Source organism: Schistocerca nitens, chromosome 7 (genome assembly GCF_023898315.1).
Source record: "Schistocerca nitens isolate TAMUIC-IGC-003100 chromosome 7, iqSchNite1.1, whole genome shotgun sequence".
NCBI lineage: Eukaryota > Metazoa > Arthropoda > Insecta > Orthoptera > Acrididae > Schistocerca > Schistocerca nitens.
This window is the reverse complement of record NC_064620.1, coordinates 69299237-69320773: the sequence shown is the minus strand read 5'-3', so window position 1 is coordinate 69320773 and position 21537 is coordinate 69299237.

Sequence of the window (21537 nt, the reverse complement as noted above, 5' to 3'; positions counted from 1 at the left end):
GGAAATTATTCAGATAGTTAATGGAAACGAAAATTTAATATTCAAGGGGGCTTGGAATTCGGTAGTAGAATAAGAAAGAGAAGGAAAAATAGTGGGTGATTATGAACTGGTGGAAAGGAATGAAAGAGGAAGCCACATGGTAGAATTTTGAACAGCGCATAATTTAATCATTGTTAACACTTGGTTTGAGTATCATGAATGAAGGTTGTATATGTCAAAGACACCTGGAGCCACTCGAAGGTTTCAGATTGATAATATAATGGTAAGACAAGTTTTAAATTGTAAGACATATCCAGGGGCAGATGTGGACTCTTACCAAAATTTGTTGGTTATGAACAGTAAATGAAAACTGAAGAAACTGCAAAAAGGTAGGAATTTAAGGGGATGGAACCTGGATAAACTGAAAGAACCAAAGGTTGTACAGAGTTTCAGAGGGAGCATTAAGAAGCTGTTGACAGGAACAGGGGAAAGGAATACAGTAGAAGAAGAAAGGGTAGCTTTGAGAGATGAAATAATGAAGGCAGCACAGGATCAAGAAGGCATAAAGACGTGGGCTAGTAGAAATCCTTGGATAATACAAGAGATATTAAATTTAGTTCATGAATGGAGAAAATATAAAAATGCAGTAAATGAAGCAAGTGAAAGGGAATACAAACGTCTAAAAAATTTAAGCTGACAGGAAGTGCAAAATGGCTGCCAAGGAATGGCTACAGGACAAATGTAAGAATTTAGGAAGATATATCACTAGGGGAAAGACAGACACCACGTACAGGAAAGTTAAAGCCACCTTTGGACAAAAGAGAACAACGTGAATGAATATCAAGAGCTCAGATGGAAAAACCAGTCCTAAGCAAAAAGGGAAAACTTGAAAGTGGAAGGAGTATAAAGATCATCTATATAAGGGAGATGTACTTGAGAGCACTATTATGGAAGTGGCAGTAGATAAAGTTGAGCTGGGAGATATAATGCGTGAAGAATCTGACAGAGCACTGAAAGGCATAAGCTGAAACAAGTTCCTGGCAGTAGACAACATTCCGCTAGAACTACTGATAGCCTTGGGAGAGCCAGCCATGACAAAAGTCTTCCATCTGGTGAGCAAGATGTATGAGACACGCGAATTACCCTCATACGTCAAGAAGAGTATAAAAATAACAATTGCAAAGAAAGCAGGTGCTGATAGGTGTGAAAATTATCGGACTATCAGTTTAATAAGTCATTGTTACTAAGTACTAACACGAATTCATTATAGAAGGTTGGAAAAACTGGTAGAAGCCGACCTCAGGGAAGATCAGTTTGGATTCCGGCGAAATGTAGGAACACGGGAGACAATACTGAACCTACGACTTCTCATAGAAGATAAATTTAGGAAAGGCGGACCTATGTTTATAGCCTTAGTAAGCTTAGAGGAAGCTTTTGATGTTGTTGGTTGGAACACTCTTTTTGAAATTCTGAGGGAAGGGGTAAAAAACAGGGAGCGAAGGGCTATTTACAATTTGTACAGAGACCAGATGGCCGTTATATGAATCGAGGGCTTGAAAGGAAAGCAGTAATTCAGACGGGAGTTAAATAGGGGTGTAGCCTATCTGTATATTGAACAACAGTAAATGAAAGAAAAGAAAAATTTGAAGTAGGAATTAAAATCCAGGGAGAAGAAACAAAAACTTTGAGGTTTGCCGATGACTTTGTAAATCTATCAGAGACAGCAAGGGACTTGGAAGAGCAGTTGAATGGAATGGACAGTGTCTTGAAAGGAGGTATAAGATCATGAACATCAACAAAAGTAAAACGATGATAACAGAATGTAGTCGAATTAAATCAGGTGATGCAGAGCGAATTAGATTAGGAAATGAGACACTTAAAGTAGTAGATGAGTTCTGCTATTTGGAGAGCAAAATAACTGATGATGGTCGAAGTAGAGAGGATATAAAATGTAGACTGGCAATGGAGAAAAAGATAACTTATTAACGCCGAGTCTTTTCTGAAAGTATTTATATATTGCGTAGCCATGTATGGAAGTGAAACATAGACGATAAACAGTTTAGGCAAGAGGAGAAGCTTTTGAAGTGTGTTGCTTCAGAAGATTACTGAAGATTAGGTGGTAGATCACATAACTAACGAGGAGGTATTGAATAGAATTGGAGAGAAGAGAAATTTGTGGTACAACCTGTTTAGAAGAAGGGTTCGGTTAGTAGGACACAGTCTGCGACGTCAAGGGAACACTAATTTTGTACGGGAGGAAAGCGTGAGGGGTAAAAATTGTACAGGGAGGCCACGACAAGAGTACATCAAGCAGATTCAGGAGGATGTAGGCTGCAGCAGTTACCCGGAGACGGAAAGGCTTGCACGGGATAGAGTAGCATGCAGAGGTGCAGCAGACCAGCCTTTGGACTGAAAATCACAACAACAACACTACAGAATTAGAAATTACGTTCAGTTCCAATAGCTGCAGTGTTCTAATCCTGCCATGACGGAAAAAGATTTACTTACTGATGTTAATTTGAGAAAGACTAGCAAAAAAAAAAAAAAATAAATAAAAAAAAAGATCACTGAAATAAGCAGTCGCAGTCGCCAAACAGTTAGGTGTAACTCTGTCATTTTTGGCCACAGACAGGTCATCGAGTGATTGTGAATGGCTCTAAGCACTAATGGACGCACCCGTAGACAACAGCGGTACGTCAATGATATTCTGCGCCCGTTTTGTTGCCCTTTGTGTCTGTTTCATAACGTCTTGTTGTACTTATTAATTCCTGTCTTTTTTAGTATTATTTTCTGTCTGAATTTTATTCAGTTTTCCGTGTAGTTAATTCTCTGTGTGGAATTAATCTCTGTGTGTATGTTATTAATGCTCTACCGGTGGTGTAATAATTTCATGGCCGGACACATAAAACAAGTAAATAAAAATGACAATCAGTTTTAAACCGGACATGAATCGCTGCTGCCTGTAATATGACGTCGAACAGGCAGGTTCTATATTTCTAGATTTCTGGAAAGTGTTGACATGGTACCTCATTGCAGGCTGTTAAAGCATGTGGAATAGGTTCCCAGACATGTCTCGAAGACTTCTTAAGTAGTAAAAGCCAATATGTTGACCTTGACGGCGAGTGTTCATCAGAGGCAAGTGTAACTTCAGGAGTGCCCAAGGGAACTGTGACAGAACCGCTATTATTTTTTACATACGTAAATCATCTGGCACAGAAGGTGAGCAGCAATCTGCAGTTGTTTATTGATAATACTGTTGTGTACGGAAAGGTGTCGAAGTTGAGTAACTGGGATGTAAAATTTTCTAGCTGGTTTCAGGAATGGCAGCAAGCTCTGAATGTAGAAAAAGTTAATTTGGGCGAGTAGGAAACACAAATCCTTGTTCGGATACAGCATCAGCACAGTCACATTTACATATCTGGGCGCAACATTGCAAAGAAATATGGAGTGGAATGAGCATGTGGAAGGCGAATGATGGACTTTGGTTTATTGGGAGAATATTTGGAAAGTGTGGTTCACCGGTAAAAAAAACCGCATACAGGACGCTGATGCGACCTATTCTGAGTACTGCTAGAGTATCTGGGACCCGCACCAGGCCACATTGAAGGAAGATATTGAACAAATTCAGAGGCGATCTGCTAGATATGTTACTGGAAGGTTCGAGCCACACGCAAGTATTACAGAGATGCTTTGGGAACTCAAAGGGGAACCCCTGGAGGGAAGACGACGTTCTTTTCGAGGAACGCCATTAAGAAAATTTAGTGAACTGGCAGTTGAAACTGACTACATAACGGTTTCTAGTGCGTAGGTACCACAAAGATAAGATACAAGAGATTAGGGCTCATACGGAGGCATGTAGACTGTCGTTTTTCTTTCGCACTATTTGCGAGTGGAGTGGGTAAGGAAATGGCTAGTTGTGGAACAGGGTAACCATCGCCGCACACACTACAGGGGCTTGGAAAGAGCATATGTACGCTACTGTCCATTAAAATTGCTACATCAAGAAGAAATGCAGATGATAAACGGGTATCATTGGACAAATACATTATACTAGAACTGACATGCGATTATATTTTCACGCAATTTGGGTGCATAGATCCTGACAAAACAGTACCCAGAACAACCACCTCTGGCCGTAATAACGGCCTTGATACGCCTGGGCATTAACTCAAACAGAGCTTGGATGGCGTGTACAGGGACAGCTCCCCATGCAGCTTCAACACGATACCACAGTATTATGACGAGCCAGTTGCTCTGCCACCATTGACCATACGTTTTCAATTGGTGATAAATCTGGAGAATGTGCTGGCCAGGGCTGCAGTCGAACATTTTCTGTATCCAGAAGGGCCCGTACAGGACCTGCAACATGCGGTCGTGCATTATCCTGCTGAAATGTAGGGTTTCGCAGGGATCGAATGAAGGGTAGAGCCACGGGTCGTAACACATCTGAAATGTAACTTCCACTGTTCAAAGTGCCGTCATTGCGAACAAGAGGTGACAGAGACGTGTAACCAATGGCACCCCAAACCATCACGATGGGTGATACGTCAGTATGGCGATGACGAATACACACTTCCAATGTGCGTTCACCGCGATGTCGCCAAACACGGATGCGACCATCATGATGGTGCAAACAGAACCGGGATTCATCCGAAAAAATGACGTTTTGCCATTCGTGTACCCAGGTTCGTCGTTGAGTACACCATCGCAGGCGCTCCTGGGTGTGATGCAGCGTCAAGGGTAACCGCAGCCATGGTCTCCGAGCTGATAGTCCATGCTGCTGCAGACGTCGTCGAACTGTTCGTGCAGATGGTTGTTGTCTTGCAAACGTCCCCATCTGTTGACTGAGGGATCGAGACGTGGCTGCACGATCCGTTACAGCCATGCGGATAAGATGCCTGTCATCTCCACTGCTAGTGATACGAGGCCTTTGGGATCCAGCACGGCGTCCCGTATTACCCTGCTGAACCAACCGATTCCATATTGTGCTAACAGTCATTGGATCTCGACCAACGCGAGCAGCAATGTCGCGATACGATAAACCGGAGTGGCGATAGACTACAATCCGACCTTTATCAAAGTCGGAAACGTGGTGGTAGGCATTTCTTCTCCTTACACGAGGAATCACAACAACGTTTCACCAGGCAACGCCGGTCTACTGCTGTTTGTTTATGCGAAATCCGTTGGAAACTTTCCTCATGTCAGCACGTTGCAGGTGTCGCCACCGGCGCCAACCTTGTGTGAATGTTCTGAAAAGCTAATCATTTGCATATCGCAGCATCTTCTTCCTGTCGGTTAAATTTCGCGTCTGTAGCACGTGATCTTCGTGGTGTAGCAATTTTAATGGCCAGTAGTGTATGTGCAGATACGTCTCTTGCGGATGACTATTTTTTTTATAAGTGTTTAATACTAAACCACTTAATTTTGATTTCACGAGGATTACTCAAGATTAAGACTTCTTTATGCTCCGTAGATTGGCAGCACTGAGTCTACTGTGAGATGTCACATTCTCGTTGTTATTATTATTATTTCTTGTACAGAGTGTTACAGGACATCACCTACAAACTTTTATATGTATAAATAACACAAACAGGATCATTTTTTTATTAAGGAACGCATAGTAATAAACGCAAGGCTATAAAAATAAAGAACTGAAATTGCACAAAAATCGCCGTTTATTTTTATCAGGCATGTTCTGACACTAATTTGCGTGAATGGTTCGAACAATATGTCCTGAACCTTCGTATTAATTCCCGTCCAATTATGGAGTGCACGTCAGGGTTATGTCGGATTTGGTGGAATGCATAAGCTTTTCGGGCTATCATCTCAGCTCTAGTGACAGTTGGAGTAATGTAAGTCGTACTCTTGACGTGTTCCTAAAGCAAGTAACAGATGGGCATGAAGTCAGGCGAAAACACTGGCCTCGCAATAGGTCCTCCTTGTCTTATCCAAAGTTTCCAAAAACCGGCGATTAGCTGCGCTTTTATTTTTTATCTCGGAATACTTTTATGTTTTCACGATGAAATATCTATCATATGAATCTATAAACTTTCAGAATGTTCATATATTGTTTTCAGTCAAAATATGTCAGTGGTTCTGATTGTTCGATATGTTAAAGTGAAAAATTATTTTTCTTCAAAATTTCTTGTAACGCTAGTTTTTATCTTTTTTGTAGCAGATGGCAGTAATTTTCTTTTGGAAAGTGTGACATCATATTCTAGACTAAAAATAGAGCTCTCTAATATTTCTCGACATTTTTACTGATTTTTGACATTATCACTAATTGGCAATGCTGTAAGAGGGTGAGATGAACTTGAGATGCTTATTTTCGTGATGGCCGCTATAGGAGCTGTGAAGACGGCATGTCGCTATGTGATGGTTCACATTATGTCCATGCGATTAACTTATAAACTGCACACCAAAATATATATGTTTCTTAAGAAAAAATTGATCACCTTTGAATGATCTGTCATCCCTCAAAGTCTGTCGGTGAGGTCCTGAAACACCCTATAAGTTAGCTGTGCTGGTTTAGTGAATAGCTACATTCGTAGTGACATCACAGCATATTATTATGAGTAGACTGTATTGGTGCTGGGCAAAGTCTTCTGCCTCACTCTTTTAAACAGGAAGCAAAAAGCGGTAGATTCTCGACTACGAGAAAAGGCTGGGTTTCAGAGTGGGTGATCCCGCTACAAGCAAGTATTTGCTCTGGGGAAAGTAACACAACACTGCATGGAACTCATGTGTCCCCTGCACCTAAACGTCGCTGGTTTTAAAGAAGCATTTGACAGTATACCCGAGAATCATTGTGGAATATTGTAATCCTATATTGAATTCCCGAGCATCTAATCGATGTACTTAGACGCGTGTTTCTGTGTAGAAAGGAAGATGGGAACACCCCAACACAGACAGCGATGGCACACAGACTGCAAGCAGCGTTTGGATATTACCTTACCGCTGGACTTCTATTCAAAGTCCGCTACGAAACACTCACCCTCCCTCCGCGTGACGGTGGACTGGGACTTATAAATGTACGAGGGAGAGCTACAGCGTTATACTTGTGCACAATGCTTCCCTAGCGGGACGTCTGTTAGAGGAATTGCTGCCGGCGTCTCTTCTGCCACCTGTCACGGTTGCGCACATTACACCCTCACTCTCGCACCTCTCAGCGTTTATTCTTGAGTATAGTTACGTACACCCAGACCTTCCCAACACTCGCACTCCCAAGGCGAGTGATATTTACAGGTTACTGCTAAGGTCCATTCCACGCAATGTGATTGAGAGCAAAAGTCCGACTACCCTTTGGCCTGCAGTGTGGAGAGCGGTCCAGAAGCCGTTCCTCCCCACGCGGGTACGAGCCACGTGGTACCAGGTTGTGAACGGGAAAGTTGTAACACGACAAAGGCTGCACGCTATTGGGATGACGGATTCCCCCCTTTGCCCACGTTGCCACCTCGTGGATACTGACGAACACCGCTTAACATGTGGATCGGCGTTGGAGGTATGGCTGCTAGTGCAGAAGATCCTCGCCTGCTGCCTACGTATCGCGCCTCGCACAATTGAGCCACGGTTCCTCCTTTGTCCAGAGGATACTTATTTCCCACCTGCGAAGACACTCGCTCTCACATGGTTTAAAGGCACGTCCATATACTACCTCTTTCGAGATAATGAGAAGATGGTCCTTCATTACCGGCAATTTCTCCAGGACAGTCATAGCACACTTGAGCATACTCCCCGATACCGTCAGCTATTTGCGAACTATTTGTGCAGTGTCTTCGATCACCCTCCTCACAGTTGGGGAGTACCGGGCAGAGGATGACCGCCGACATGGAGCTCCACACGCTGCGAAATGTTTATCAACTTGGAACATGGAACCGGTACGCAGATGGGCCATGCACATTTAATGGCGTGCAAGATTTACTTACATTTCCTTTTCTATTATCTATCATTTTACTATTAGTTTCAAATTCTATTTCATAGTTTCGATGGTACTCTTGTTTTGTTATTGATATGAATGTAAACTCTAATTTTGCCTTTCGTAAGTGAAAGATGTCTTTTTCCTAACACAAAAAAGTGGTCAGAGCATGTTTCAAAATAATGTAATGATTTTACATAGATAATAAAATAATGAAAAAAAAGATGGTAGAGCACTTGCCCGCGAAAGGCAAAGGTCCCGAGTTCGAGTCTCGGTCCGGCACACAGTTTTAACCTGCCAGGAAGTTTCAGAACAAATGTGTTTACATTAAAGGTTTCTTTATTTATGCCGATTTGTGTAGTCATGGGGACAAAGTATTGTTTAGACAGTTACATTAAACATTTTCTTCGACGAAGGCTCCATTCATACGCCATATACACATTTAATACTGTGCACAACACGTATTCTTAATGAGGTATGCATCTCGTAACTGGTAAATAGAAATATTCCTGGCGAATATATTGCTGGTTTTATTATTATGGAAACAATAACTAGCTCAACATCGAATGCGCTTTATTTGTTCGCGAAGTTCATCTACAAGTAACTGATGTAAAAAAAGGTATGCACAATAATTTATCATTAGCAGCGTGCTTAAACAAGGCACATTCAACATAGTAAGATTAGCAGGAAATCCATTGAGAAATACCGGGAAAGAAACTTCCGCCAATGCTTTACAAACAGTGACGTGATAGTTGTAACCATGCCCTTGTGTATAGACGCCGTACTTTTTCCCGGTCTATTAGTGTCTATGGTCGAATGTTTAACTCCAACATTGGGATGCGGTTCAATAAGAAATCTGGGTCCACGGTTCTGGACTTTGCCAATGACATCTTCTGACAGAAACACCACAAAATTTACAATTAATAACAACCAAGATGGAGGGAACGACCAGTTCTGTAGGACTAAAAACAAATAGTGGTAAAACAAAAACAATGTGCTTAGAAAGTGGAAATATACCTTCTTAAATTTTTCTGTAACAGAAAGTACTAAAGGTGTTGACCTATTTCCATATCTCGGTAGCTCATCTGTAATTACTGGGACGTAGGTGCAGATATCAGCAGCAGAACAGGGAAAGCCTCTGTAGTTTTCCAACGAATGTGATCCATATTAAGAATTAGACTCTGCTAGGATCTCAAAAAAGCTTCGGCTGTGCTCTTCTATCATTCTGACGATGGCCATGCGAGGCCTGAAAAATGTCACCGAAATCAGTTATTGTAACCACGTTTCAAATAATGAACTGCTGAGAAGAAGTGGTCTACGCAGCCTGCACAAAATCGTTGCTACAAGAAGACTGGAGGTTGCGGGACATTTTCTACGCGGGAAAGATGGAAGAATCTCCAACTCAGCACTGTTGTGGGGACCAACGGATAGATTCAGAATAGAGGAAGTCTGGTAACACCTGAAAACCAACTCTTGCAAAGGATCTTCAATGCTTGAACAAGAACAGGGTGGAAGCCGAAAACCCGATAGCTCATCGAGTTCGCTGGACGAAACTTGTTGCCTGAGATGTGCTTCCTAGCACCGGAGGAACTAACTCTGAATAAGTTCGTATCAAATGTTCAAATGTGTGTGAAATCTTATGGGACTTAACTGCTAAGGTCATCAGTCCCTAAGCTTACACACTACTTAATCTAAATTATCCTAAGGACAAACACACACACCCATGCCCGAGGGAGGACTCGAACCTCCGCCGGGTCCAGTCGCACAGTCCATGACTGCAGCGCCTGAGAACGCTCGGCTAATCCCTCGCGGCTAAGTTCGTATCCACCAATCAAGAAATGAGGGGAGTTATTCGTTTTCTGTGTGCAGAAGTGACTAAGGGATGTGACAGCTGTCTTAGTTAAACGAAAAATTTAGGAATGCGTAAACAATTTTAAGGTTGCAACTAAGAGCCTTAGGGTTCGCCAGAAAATCTGAAAACGGACAGAAACATTGAGATAGCTGAGCGAATGACTCTAAATGGTCGTTGCGCTAGAATTGATAATATTGAGCAAGAGGTGAACATGAAACATGGTTCAGAGAATGCAATCGTTCATGAATCTCTACTGTTGTAAAGATTGTGTTCATTTAGTACCGCCGGCCGTTGTGGCCGAGCGGTTCTAGGCGCTTCAGTCTGGAACCGCGCGACGGCTACGGTCGCAGGTTCGAATCCTGCCTCGGGCATGGATCTGTGTGATGTCCTTAGGTTAGTTAGGTTTAAGTAGTTCTAAGTTCTAGGGGACTGATGACCTCAGATGTTAAGTCCCATAGTGCTCAGAGCCGTTTGAACCAATCATTTTTTACGCAGAAGGTGACATACAAACACAAACAGGGGCGTCTCGTTACGTCGAAATCATAATTAACGCTTTTTAAGGTGAAGGAAGAGGCTTTCTCATTCGCATAGCAACCGCTGATGAGGCGTGTGCCCACCACCACACATAACAGGATATGCGGCAAAGCAAAAGCAAAAGAATTCAAAATGTAAGTTTCTGCATGAAAGTTACTGATAACGTTTTGGAATATGAAATGTCCATTGCTGATTCATTGAATTCCTAGGGCTCAAGCAGTAAATAGTGGCAGCTACTGTGAGCTACTGCGAGATCTGAGAATCAAAATCAAAAGGCAGAGGGGAGGAAACTTTGAAAAGGTGTGATTTTCCTTCAGGATAATGCTCACCTTCATACGGATGGGAAAACTATCCTGATGATTTGATTTTGAGCTACTGGAATATCCATCGTACCGTCCTGTCCCCTGTCCTAGCTCTAAGTGATTTCCATCTTTTTGATCAGATGAAGGAACACCTGCGTGCGGATGACGATGTGAGGAGGTATTGGAAGATTAAATATTCGCGATGCACAAAGATTCTTTCAGAACAAAACTAGAAAATTTGTCAGTAGATGAACTCAGTGCATAGACCTTCAGTGATATTGTGTAGAGGATTGACGTTACTTGCAATAATGTTTTTCCCATAAAATGGTTCTTTTTCAAAATTTTCTTTTATTTTTGGTCTTGCTCTCATAATTTGAAGAATTATTTTACGTAAATTAAGCGTAGGAGCGACAAATACTTCGTTGGATCTCCGCCCTAAATTCGCCCACCTCGTGTACAAACAAAGAGGATTCCTCGGTTAGTAAACTGCATCTGATGAGGTAAACTTTTTCTAAGTATTCTATGGCTTGCGACGTAATTACTAAACAGGATGATTCGGTTGAGCTGTTCACTTTAAATACATTGGTGTGCAAAACTTAAATATGAAACTAACTTTCGCATGACGTGTGATTGCTCGATGAAGCTTGGGCCAAACATAGAAAGGAATGCTACAGTACAGTAAAGCACAGTAACGTACTGAAGGCAACTTGCCGCGCATTCCCCACAGCACACCCTTTTTACTTTATATGCAGTTTATATGGCATAATATTTTAACTAACTTTATATTGCTTATTGTTGCGAGTACGACAGATAAAATACGATTTTCACTATTAGTTTCTGCAGTTGAAAATATTTTAACTTTATGCACTTTGACCCATTTGTGGGGATATGCACAACACTGAAAGATTTCCTTTAATTTGCAAACTATTTTTATATAACACCGATTTGGCTTGTTAGATATGGAACATGGTATCATTACTGTAACTAATTATGGAAAAAAATTCCCTTCGCTACTTTCATCTCTTGAACGCACTGAAAATTACTCCTATTAACCTGTACGGAAGTTACAGTATTTTATGTTCACTAAACGTAAAAGCTGCAGTAGATTTTTTTTGTAATATATGAAGACTATTAGCTGCCACGACTAACATGAGAGCATGAAACTAAAAAAAATGAAATTTGATTTTTGCGTTATCAGCCAGAACAGGTTTTGCACAGCAGTCTTTGATCGCACACAAGTAAAATTTTATCACTCATGAATTATTTACGTAACTGATAACATAACAGCAGCTGCCCATGTTCACCTGAAAATGTCATAATAAAATCCACAATTTCCCTCTGAAGTCTCCAGGAACCTGAAAGAGACAATTTTAATGTACCGTTACCTGCCCGCTATATTGCGGGAAAACTGCTTTCATTCGATTTAATTTGAATTTGCCGCGGCAGCGGTTCCACAATCGCAGCACGGCTCTGCGTCATGAAAAATTCCTAATTTGCTGAAAACGGCTAAGAATGTGGAATGGAGTCTTGGGCAAGCTAGCAACAAATTATTACAGGTAATAATTTTAACAATTTCTACACTCCTGCAAATTGAAATAAGAACACCGTGAATTCATTGTCCCAGGAAGGGGAAACTTTATTGACACATTCCTGGGGTCAGATACATCACATGATCACACTGACAGAACCACAGGCACATAGACACAGGCAACAGAGCATGCACAATGTCAGCACTAGTACAGTGTATATCCACCTTTCGCAGCAATGCAGGCTGCTATTCTCCCATGGAGACGATCGTAGATATGCTGGATGTAGTCCTGTGGAACGGCTTGCCATGCCATTTCCACCTGGCGCCTCAGTTGGACCAGCGTTCGTGCTGGACGTGCAGACCGCGTGAGACGACGCTTCATCCAGTCCCAAACATGCTCAATGGGGGACAGATCCGGAGATCTTGCTGGCCAGGGTAGTTGACTTACACCTTCTAGAGCACGTTGGGTGGCACGGGATACATGCGGACGTGCATTGTCCTGTTGGAACAGCAAGTTCCCTTGCCGGTCTAGGAATGGTAGAACGATGGGTTCGATGACGGTTTGGATGTACCGTGCACTATTCAGTGTCCCCTCGACGATCACCAGTGGTGTACGGCCAGTGTAGGAGATCGCTCCCCACACCATGATGCCCGGTGTTGGCCCTGTGTGCCTCGGTCGTATGCAGTCCTGATTGTGGCGCTCACCTGCACGGCGCCAAACACGCATACGACCATCATTGGCACCAAGGCAGAAGCGACTCTCATCGCTGAAGACGACACGTCTCCATTCGTCCCTCCATTCACGCCTGTCGCGACACCACTGGAGGCGGGCTGCACGATGTTGGGGCGTGAGCGGAAGACGGCCTAACGGTGTGCGGGAGCGTAGCCCAGCTTCATGGAGACGGTTGCGAATGGTCCTCGCCGATACCCCAGGAGCAACAGTGTCCCTAATTTGCTGGGAAGTGGCGGTGCGGTCCCCTACGGCACTGCGTAGGATCCTACGGTCTTGGCGTGCATCCGTGCGTCGCTGCGGTCCGGTCCCAGGTCGACGGGCACGTGCAACGTCCGCCGACCACTGGCGACAACATCGATGTACTGTGGAGACCTCACGCCCCACGTGTTGAGCAATTCGGCGGTACGTCCACCCGGCCTCCCGCATGCCCACTATACGCCCTCGCTCAAAGTCCGTCAACTGCACATACGGTTCACGTCCACGCTGTCGCGGCATGCTACCAGTGTTAAAGACTGCGATGGAGCTCCGTATGCCACGGCAAACTGGCTGACACTGACGGCGGCGGTGCACAAATGCTGCGCAGCTAGCGCCATCCGACGGCCAACACCGCGGTTCCTGGTGTGTCCGCTGTGCCGTGCGTGTGATCATTGCTTGTACAGCCCTCTCGCAGTGTCCGGAGCAAGTATGGTGGGTCTGACACACCGGTGTCAAGGTGTTCTTTTTTCCATTTCCAGGAGTGTATATTCAAAAAATCAACATAAATTGAACGTACACACCTTTTACAAATATCAACCTCCAATATCGTCTTTCTCGATCAAAGGACAAACGAGGGCTACCTAAGAATTCAAGCGAGCGTCACAGGCTCTTACTACTTTAACGGCTACAGGAAGACAGAGAGAGTAATGCTGTAACCTCCACTATTTATAGGCAGTTTAATATGCATCTTTCTTCTCTTTGAAATATCATTGTCTGCTTCGATACATACATTCGCCGACCAGAGATGTTATTTGTGGAATATAAATACATAAATATCGCACAAACATAAAATGAAAAATAGTTATTTCCTTTTATACATAATCTACAACCATTCATACAGTAATGAAATAATAATAATACAGATAAATGTTTATTTTTATTATTTTTTTATATATTCTAACGATTTTGTAAATGTCTTGCCAGGAGACGTCACAAACTGGAAGATATACGCAGTGAGAAGCACAGGAATGATACTTTTACTCAAAAACACTAATTACACTGTATTCACTGCGTATCTTGATGGTCGCCTGGACATTTGAAAAGCCTGCACATGGTTCTTAATAGGCTATGTGATCACCATGGACGGCAATGCACGCTCTGCAAAGTGCTCCTATGGTGGCCACAAGGTTGTTAAGCAGTCCTTTAGGTGGTGCGTTCCTTTCCTTCCTCCACCAGAACGACTGACAGCTTCTGGATGGTTGTTCGTGCCGCAGTATGTCTTCCCAAAGCATCCCACACGTGTTCTAATCGATTCACCTGGGGGAGAGGAGTACGGAGTGGACGGGCATATCAGTCCTTTCGCCGAAGAGCCCCTGCACCTGCGCTGTCCGACGCATTCGCACATTGTTATCAATAAAACTGAAGGTAGGGCCAAATGCACCCCTGAAAATATTCGCACGTGAAAGGACTGGACTGTCGCAATAACGCTGGCTGGCTAGTGTATCGTGTTCAAACATTTGGAGCTCAGTACTCGCATGAAACATTCAGGCTCGCCACACCATACCACCTCGACCACCAAAACGATCATATTCGACAATGTTCCGAGGTGCATTAGGTATTCCCGCCTGTCACCCAATGACGGTATGTAATGCTGCCATGAACATTGTCGAAGATGATGAGCTTGGTGGTCTAGTTATTGTGATGTGGCGAGTCATAAGATGCACTGATGTAATGAACTCTGAATCATCCAACGTGATAGCACACCCTGTTAAGAACCATGTCCCGCCTTTTGTAATGTCCTATGGTCCGTAATAATTCGCGATGACTTTAGTATAATTATTGTCTTTATCTTTGTTATTTCTCTTCGTCACATTGTTTATTTGTTTCAGTTACCTTCTGCGTTACAATGCAGCAGTTCTTCCTATGTATGTTACAAGCTTCATCGAGCAATATTCCTTGGCAATGACACGTCATATGAAAGTTAGTTTTGTATTTAAGTTTTGCACACCACTGTATTTTCAAAATCATTTAAGATACCATAATTCTATTTTCGCCCAGATGAATTGTGAGAAAGTCCACACTAAACGTTAACTTGAAAAAAATAAATATCTGTCACAAACTAAGAAAATCTAGTATGAGACTTCTTTACGAAGAATTCAGAAGGAACACGAAGAGAACAATTGAGCTGCGGTCTCCCAATGGACGATGTCCAAAATCAATGTTAACTCTGCAACTGTGCAAACAATCGTTACTGGAAGGTCACTGGAATACTACGGAGAGGATGAGAATTAAGTCAGCCACGAATGGAGAGACAATTAGACATGCGTAGACGAGGCTGGAGATGCCCTGGACAGCCGTAGGGTTTCACCCTGACTGGCTCCCACCAAGGGCGGATGACCAGGAGTCATGGTATGGGGTGTCATTTCTTTTCATAGCAAGACCCGCTTCGCTGTTATTCGCGGCGCTCTTACAGCACAGCAGTACACCCCATTTTCGTGGTAAGCCATCCTCCGCTTACACTTCGGCAAAGATAATGCCCACCTGCACACGCCGAGAAGTTTTATTGTCTGTCTTCGTGCATGCCAAACCTTACCTTTGCCAGATCTCTCACCAGCTGAGGAAGTTTGTAGCATATGAGAAGAGCCCTCCAGTCATCTCGGCATTTTGAATATCTAATGGGCGAGTTGGACAGAATTTGCCACGATATCTCTCAAGAGGACGTCTACGAACCCTATCAATCAATATCAAGCCGAATAACTTGGTTGCATAAGGGCCAGAGGTGGAACAACGCGTTATTGACTTGCTCAGTTTGTGAAGCTCTTTCACTAGAATATATCGTCTTTTTTTTCTGAAATTTTAATCATTTGTTTGTCTGTAAATGTACATTACATTTTCCGATTTTCGTGTCATTCGGGTAATTCCTTCTTGGTGCTCTTTTCTTCTTAGAGTGTATTATGGTCTTGTTCTATTCTGAGCAAAGGCGTTATATCTTGCGTGCTTGTACCTACCCCCCCCCCCTTCCCCTTACAATGTGTGCAAGATGCTCAGCTAGTCTATCCTTCCCCTGTCATCCAGGGGCAGGCCATGATTCGTATATCTGCATCTCCCAACTGCAGCAACAAGAAATGGTTCAAATTGCTCGGAGCACTATGGGACTTAACATCTGAGGTCATTAGTCCCCTAGAACTTAGAACTACTTAAACCTAACTAACCTAAGGACATCACACAGATCCATGCCCGAGGCAGGATTCGAACCTGCGACCGTAGCGGTCGCGCGGCTCCAGACTGAGGCGCCAGAACAAGAAATGAAATGCCGAATAACACTAACGTCTGCTTTGATATGACCACATGAAAGTCAACTAGAAGTACTAGATTTTCTGAATCCCCTTGTATGATATATCATTAATCAAGAACAGTTTGAACACACGTGTCAGAATAATACATACAGGGACCGCACCTAAGCTGTGTGTTTTCTTATATTTCCATATTTCCATGTTAGAGTTCATCTTCTATTTCTCTTCGTAATCACATTAATCACGGCAAAAACAGACGGAAACGAAACGTACCAGTGTTACAAGAAACCTTTTCTTAGATGAAATGTTTAAAATACCCTTTTAACTACCTCTGGTTAGCATGTACAGTAAGTTGTAATTTTTAAGTTCACCAGCAGTGTTTGTTGTTCCAATTCAACGAAGGTGATGTTGACATGTGACTCATCACACTGCTTGTGCTGACATGCGGCTATCTTCACTGCTCTACTAGCGTCAAGCGCGCAGCATCAGCTGTTGAATGCTCATCGCGGACTTTGTTTCCAGTTCAGTGCAGTGGACTTTGTTTCCGGTACAGTGCAATGGAAGTGTCCTCAAATGTAGAGTTGGCAGATGCCGATTTGCTGTACGGATTAGCAAGAGGTAATAGCCGTGGCCCTCAATGCGTGTATCGGAACCGATTTCCGAAACGTCAGTGCCTCAACAGAAAGACCTTCGACGCAATTGATTGTCGTCTTAGGGAGCATGGGACTACTCGCGACTGGTGGAGGCATAGATGGCCGAGGACATCCCAACTGGAGGAGGAACGTCTTACGTCAGCGTAAGACAATTAGCTGCAACAAATAATATTAACCACTTGACTCTCTGGTAAGCGGTACATGAAAACCTGCTGTAATCGTTCCATCTACAGAGTGTGCAGGCACTTGTAGCAGCTGATTTTCATGCACTGCTTCATTCAACAATGTCTCAACCTGCACTTTAGTACGTATGTGCTGTTCACGAACGAGGCTTCGTTTCAAAGCAGACGATTGATGTCTTGAAGGGTTGTAGAAGCTCATCTCTAAAATGGAAGTAAAGCGTTTCCGGACCCATGTCCAAACAACACATTTCCTTCCTTTGTGTCTGAACAATGTGTCCTGAAAGTTTTGGCACATCATTTTGTTTACACCCTAAACATTAAGTGCTGAAGACCTCTTTGAAGACACTTTCCACCGTCACAAAAAAGTATATAGTTCCATTAAAAAAAAATGGTCGGTGTCCACCCGGACGAGAGTGATTTGATAAGTCTCGTAAATTTCCATGAAACAATGGAATCTTCATGGTGCACCTACATGGTTGGAAAACTTGATTTTTCGAAAGGTCAGATAAAGAATTTCAAGAATGTTCAGCTTACAGTTCATTGTTGACAGACGTGTGAATTGGTCAGTTGAAAATGGAGAAAACCGAGTTTCGCGCTGTTATTAAACATTTTAATTTGAAGGGTTGGAATGGCGGAAAAATTTAAATAGAACTGGATGACGTACACGCGGAATCAGCACCATCAATGAAGACCATTTACTTTTGTATTATGAATTTATACGTGGTCATAAAAACACTAAAGATGAAGCGCGCTCCGGTCGTTCAATTAAGGTCACCAATAAGGAAACTATTGAAAAAAAAAACATGTTGTAGTAACGCCAGAACTTCGAATAAAAATTCGTGAGGTTGCTGAGACTGTAGGCATTTTAACCGAGTGATTTCACGATATTCTGAACGGAGTAACGGCTATGAACAAGCTATGTGAGAGATAGGTGCCGCGATTGCTCCCAGTCTACCAAAAACGCACCGGCCCGACCTTTCAGTACAATGTCTGGCGATGTTTAATAGCAATCGATAAGACCTTTAGGACTGACTTGTGACTGTTGATGAAACCTGGATCCGTCATTACACAACAGAGTCAAAACGGCAGTCAAAACAACGGACAGAGGCTAACGAAAGTGCACCGAAGAAGGTAAAGACTATTTTGCTACCTGGTAAGGTGATGGCCAATGTTGTTTGGGATAATAGTCATAGATTACATGGAAAAAGACTGAACCATAGCTGGATACTATTATGCATCACTGCTGGATCCTCTGAAACATGCGTTGGTTGAAAAAAGGCTAAGGTTGGCAAGCAGAAAAGTGCTCTTCACCAGGGTAATGTACCATCACACACGGCATGCGATAACAATGGCTAAAGTGCGTGAATTTGATTCAGAATTGGTTCCCGATCCGTCCTGTTCACCAGATTTAGCCCCAAGTGACTTCTTCGTGTTCCCTAACTTGAAACTTTGGCCTGCTGGGAAGAAATTTTCATCAAACGAGGAAGTGGCAGTTGCAGTAAACGAGCATTTTGCATAGTTTGAGAGAACCTATTCTTCTAATGGGATGAAAAATCTGGAGGATCGCTGGACCAAGTGTATATCATTTGGAAGAGGCTGTGCCCAGGAGTAAGGTGGGTTGTTTACGAAAAACATTGAGAATTAATTACATGCCTCAGGAAAATCGCAACATTGTCCGCAATAGCATAGCATAAACCACGCCCCAGTATGCAAAGGTTTTATTATCACCTCGAAAAACTAAACTTACGTAATTAAGTTTTTGTTTGTTTCCAGGTGCACGTTTGCATATCTGATAAACGATGAAATTCCTGCACCACATAGCCCTAGTAAGCAGCTAGAGGACCCAAAACAAAATAGCACAAAGCATTAACACTTCCACGGGACGCGAAGATTTCGGTAGACTGTCGATCCCGTGAATGGAGGGGGTACGATTCTCCCCATTTTTAAATACGAAATCGCATGTATTAATGGGCTCTATCGGCCTTCACTGTGTTGCAGGTAGAGATGGGGGATCCGCTCTTGAACTAATTCATAGAGTTCAATCTTTCAAAGGAGTGAACAATCAGTGATTCAGAAAAAAAGAACGGTAGCTCCAAACGTTTCCCAGGCAGAGAGAGAGAGAGAGAGAGACGGAGCATATCAGCAGCGCCTCTGCTGGTCAGAGCACAGTGCACGCCACACAACACAGCCAGCGCCGGCCTCTGCCCTGCTTCTACCTTGGCTGCCTGCATTGTGCAGTGCCCCATTGGATTTTGTGTTTCACATATGCCGGGCCGTCTCTGTGCGTCGTCTGCCGTGTGCACTGTGCAGTGTCTGGCGCAGCTTAACTTCGCATCGCACTCTGTCGGCGATCGTTTCAGTCGCACGTCCTGCCCTCTGGGCAGTTGATGCCAGCAACAGGACAGAGAGCCACCTAGCGGATAACATAGGAACTACTTGCAAAAACCTGCTCGCAAGGGAGCGGACGATTTGTCTCGGAGCGGGTGAGCTCCCCCCACCCTCGGAACTCGCCCGCTCAACGCTCACCCCACCGTCTCGACTCTAGCCAGAGCGTCGAGCAAAGCGACTCTGGTGTCACTCTGGCCTCTGCGGTCTTAGCTCACGCAGTAATACAGCTCGCGGCTCGACCTGCTCGACTCAGCGCCTCTGCATCGGAGTTTGTCCCCACTGGATATTGTTCTTCGTAGTAATACCGCTATGTATATTACATTATTATGTTATGTATACATCAATTGTTTTTATTTTATTTTTATTTGTTTAAACTGATTAGATTAGGTTCCTGATGACTACTCTTACTATAGGATTTTTATTATGGACACTCGAATTTACGCTTTAATTACGAGCGAACCGATAAACGTATCGCAAAATGTGATACACCAATATTTTCCTTGTTTTATTCTGCGTAAGGCTATATGCAGCACTTTCGTTTTACAGTCAAATTTATATTTTTTTTTCTTATTCTGGTACGGATTTTGCGATTTTAGGCGTCTTCGAAAGGAAAAATATATGGCTTGCGATGTATTTGTATGAGGTTAATGAAATTTTAATACATTATAGCCAAATATATTGTTAATGTAAATCTCAAGCTACAACATTTTCCGATCACCCAAAAAACCACGCTAGTGCAAAATAAATCAATAATCAAAAACTTTGTCATATCGTGGAAATTTCAATAAACAATACAAAATTCTTACTCATTATCTATGTTACTTCAAAATAGGATCAAATAAGATCAAAATACAGGTATAGTACTGGAATAAACCAAGTTTAAAGGGCAATGTGCCTTTCATTTATTTTCTTTTGTAAATGAGTGGTGAGTCATGAAAAACAGCTAATTCATTTCAGGGAGTGAACAGTTCTGATCCAATCTCTGAAAAGAACAGTTTTGCCCATCTCTAGTTGCAGGGGACATATAGTTTCGACAACAGAAAGTCAAGATACTGGGCGGCAGCAGGTGTTAGTTCGGTACGTAAAGAAACGAAAGACATGGCTTCACGTTTTCTTACGGACGACGAAATTTTGCGTGAATTGAAGTAAGATTTTCTAACAATGACAGTGAGAGTGGTGGTGTGGACGATTCAGATGATGATCCTGACTTTGTGCTAGAAAAAGTGCGTCAAACTGTGAGTGAGTGTTTCTCATTTTGATTTCGTAAAACATTCATTGTCACATTTCTTTTCTGAAGTTTCTTCGTTTTCTGAACCATAAAACACATTTTTATTTGTTGTAGGCCAGCAGGAAAGGCTGCAAGAGAAGATACTGCATATCAGTACAGAGAGTGCGAAATAGCCATGTAGAAAGCGTCTCGATTTATTGTGTATCACACAAAAAATTATTCTATGTGGAAAGTAAATATAACAACTTACAAGTATGGTTTTAGGTTGTAAGTTTTCAATTACTGAAATTAGAGCAGCGGACTAGAATGGTAAATAGAAATTATTTTGACTTTGTAAACTTTTATATCGTTTGAAAAACCTAAAATTAATTAAAAGTAAACTCTAAGACAGCAAACGACGCGTTATTAAGTAATTATCCGAATGGAACGTAACTCATGTACATGTACAGAAAACCCGATAATTACAATTTGTGAGTAGCATACTGGACTGGCTTTCGGGGGACGATGGTTCGAACCCGCGTCAGGCCATCCTGATTTACATTTTCCGATATTTTCCTACAATCGCTTAAGGTAAATACCGGGATGGTTCCTTTTAAACGGCACGGCTGATTTCCTTTCACATCCTTCTCTAATCAGAGCTTGGGCTTCATCTCTAATGACCTCGTTGTCGAGGGGACGTTAAACACTAATCTCCGACCCCCCTCCCCCATAACCTTCCTCTTCCTCATTACAATTTCAAAATAATTGGGTGATTT